The sequence below is a fragment of the Aplysia californica genome, unplaced genomic scaffold (assembly GCF_000002075.1).
Source record: "Aplysia californica isolate F4 #8 unplaced genomic scaffold, AplCal3.0 scaffold00572, whole genome shotgun sequence".
NCBI classification, from domain to species: domain Eukaryota; kingdom Metazoa; phylum Mollusca; class Gastropoda; order Aplysiida; family Aplysiidae; genus Aplysia; species Aplysia californica.
The window spans coordinates 271,703-275,279 of record NW_004797842.1 but is presented as its reverse complement, the minus strand read 5'-3'; the positions used below and the strand labels follow the sequence as shown (position 1 = coordinate 275,279).

The 3,577-nt window shown below is 42.4% G+C and overlaps 1 protein-coding gene across 1 annotated transcript in view; it reads right to left on the bottom strand.

Annotated features, from left to right (window-relative positions):
• The window catches only part of LOC118478451, a 12,843-nt gene that overhangs the window by 3,206 nt on the left and 6,060 nt on the right, over positions 1-3,577 (bottom strand). The gene's annotated exons all lie outside the window — the stretch shown is intronic.

The window sequence follows — 3,577 nt, the reverse complement described above, 5'->3', positions numbered from 1 at the left end:
CTTGATAGTCGAAGCAGACTTTGTGCTGTTGAAGCTACAGAGGTGAGCAGAGTAAGCCTGATTCTCTGTTTGGACTTCTCTGTTGACCTCCACCACCCCCCCCCCTTGGCGCTCATATGAACTAATGTAGTTGGGAGCACCGTAAAACCTTACATAAATTAAACACTTGGGAATCGAACTCAGGTCTTCTGCACGCGTCGAAGAAGCGCGTATCCACTAGTACAACAAGGCGATGGTTCACAGCCGAATATGAAGTCAGAAATTGTGAGATTTGTCCCCCGGAAAGCTTCTGATAAATCGGTTTTGATTTCTAAATTGTCAGATATCCAATACAATAATTAATGTAATCAGTACAGTGTTAGTAAGAGTTTTACTGCACTTACAACTCAATAAGGCCATGTCAGTGCCGAAGATTAGAGGTGATACAAGAGAGTAACAAGCACATACAATAAGGAGGAGAAATCAGTACGATAGATGTTTGGTATAAAAAATGGAGCAAACCACACCCAACCACCCACACCCAATACACAGTTCTAGGACGAAATATTAGGTTAAAATATGTGAGGCAGCGTGGTGGAATCAGGCTTTCGTCAAAATAATCAAAGTGAAAAAACTTGCATTTTTCCGCAGGTTTGTGAATTTTTATAAAATTTTTTGTTTTTGGCTCAACATCTCTCATGCCTTTTAAATAACTCATTTCTGTGTGGATTTTCCTGAAAAACGTTGATTAAAGGCACACAAAATGTAAATTTTCAGTTACCATGGACTCTTAAGCTAAGGAAATAACTAATCATTGGGTTCCATTTTCTTACTAATTTTATCTCTGAAAACAAGTGACCCCCACCTCCTTCATTCGCAAATATCTCGACTTGTATTCAAGATAAATGGATACTATTTTCATCCAAATAAAGACAAGTGAACACGCTTTAAGATGACACCAATAACTCTTCATGTCCAAAAATTGACGAGAGCCTGATTCCACCGCACTGCCTCACATATGTCCGAAGTAAAGTAAGTAAAGTTGTTCCCACATCCGATCCGGACATTGGGGATTGCCTTGTTAGTGAGACAACTTCCTGGGCCTTCGGCATATTGTGGTAGGGTGGCCAGTTCCTTTCCACGCCGCCTTTACTTCCCCAGCTCGAAGTCAGGTACCCATTACTGCTGGATGGGTAGGAAGCGGCGGAAAAAATCTGTGTCCGAACCGAGGCTCGAACCCGGACTTTCCGCTTCGGAGAAGAGCGCATCTGTCCCTGGTAAATCTACCCAATTCAGATTTGAGCGTTGTTCCTTTGAGCTGTGAATCGACCATGGGTGATGGTGTTTGCCCATTCTAACGCATTATCATTTTTCTGTCCCTCTTTCTTTCACGTCTCTCCTTTCTCTCTATCACGAGCCGTGTTTCTCATTAATCCATCCAATCTGCGTCAATCTGATCAATGAGACATCGATGACGTAATGAGATTTGGGAGGCAGCGGGGAGAAATCAGGCGCTCGGCAAAATATTGAACGTGAGGAAACGGGAATTGTTTCCCCAGGTTTGGGAATTTTTATCGAATTTTTTGTTTTGGGGATTAGCCCCCTTTCACGTCCACTGAAGAGCACATTTCTGTGTGGATTGTACTGACAAACGTCTATTAAACACACTGAAAATAATAATATACATTTTCTATTTCCACCGACTCTCCAGCTAAGGAAATAGCTAAACTTTGCCGACCATTTTGTCGCTAATTTTACCTCTGAGACCAGGCAACCCCTACCTCCTTCAATCGTAAATATCTCGACTTCCATTCAAGATAAAATTTATAATTTTTAAATCGAAAGCAAGCCAAAATCAAAAAAGTTATAAGATGATACCAAAACGCCACATTATGCCCAAAACTTGACGAGGGCCTTATTCCATCGCTTCGTGAAACATTTGTGAGGCAGCGTGGTGGAATCAGGCTCTCGTCAATTTTTGGGTATGTAGAGTTATTGGTATCATCTTATAGCTTGTTCACTTGTCTTTATTTGGATGAAAAAATACCCATTTACCTTGAATTGTAGTCGAGATAATTGCGAAAGAAGGAGGTGGGGTCACCTGTTTTCAGATGTAAAATTAGTGAGAAAATGGCAGCCAAAGATTAGTTATTTCCTTAGCTTAAGAGTCCGTGGTAACTGAAAATTTGCATTTTTGTGCATTTAAATCAACGTTTTTCAGAATAATCCACACAGAAATGAATTCTTTAATGGACATGAAAGGTGTTGAGCCAACCCCCCCCCCCCAAAAAAAAAGATACAAATTCACAAACCGGCTAAAAAATGCAAGTTTCTTCACTTTGACTATTTTGACGAGCGCCTTATACCACCGCGTTGTGCCCCATATATCTGGTTATAGCCGCGTGTCATGTCGCCATTTCACTGCCTGACACTACAGTTGGCGGTAAGCCATGTGAGACTGTCGGCATTTCTCCATCGTCATCAGCATTATCACAATAAGAGATTATCGAACGAGAAATCGAATAGTTTATCGGGTGTGCACACCATATTGCATAATCTGGTGACAAAAAAGGTGTGCATCTTTCGGAACTGGAGATGTTTCCGTACTTGCAGGTTTTATTGACACAAGAAATCGAAGGATTATTGAAGGATCAGGTTATTTTATAGTCTACTGGCGTCTGTGGTGTAGCGGTTAGGCCCTTCGCTGTCGCAGGCAGAAAACCCGAGTTTGATTCCCGGATGCGGACTAATCTTTATTGAGAATCTCGATTTTTCTCCCGATATGTTATAATCCCCCCCCCCCCCCCCCCAGCCCGAGTTGGCTGTGACAGACTCAGTGAAAAGCCCGCCTCATGAATGATCTAATTTGTGTAGATTGGGGTGTAAAAATACTCATATTATTAATCAAGACACAGGCTTCTCTGTCAAGATTGAACGGTAGTTCCAAAAGCACATGCTTGATGATAATGATGATTTTTTGTTTGTTTCCTTAATGGGTCTGGTGGACTCCACGAAGAAATCTTCGAGCCAAAGCGAGGCTCTTTTTCGGTTCCATCATCGATATACTCAGGGGCACTGATGATGATGATGATGATGATGATGATGATGATGATGATGATGATGATGATGATGATGATGATGATATGGAAAGCTCGGTGAAGAATGAGATGGGGTCGGGGAGGGGAGCGTGGGGTGGGAGTAGTGCGCCGCGGTCGCTCCTGCTGAAAACGATGATCCCCACAATGGACAAACAGTCACTTCACACGTAAAGACAATAGAAAATGGGACTTCGTTGTTCTTTTGTGTTTTGTTTTTAGTTTGAGTAAGGTTTTGTTGTTTTTTGTTTTTGTAAAGTGTTTTACGGCGCTCGCAACTGCATAAGGTCATATGAGCGCGCGGGACACACCTAATATTTTCATTTGGTAGGAAATTTGGAATTTTGCCCGGCTGGCGGCCGAAGCCTACTCTTATCGATTTTAGACCACCAAGGGATCTTTAACGTGCGCAACTTGCACACGGGCCCTCCGAGATTTTTCACCCTTGTCCGAGAAGGCTAGGTGTAGATCTTTCCTACCAGAAGATCAGGGGTGTGGCAGAA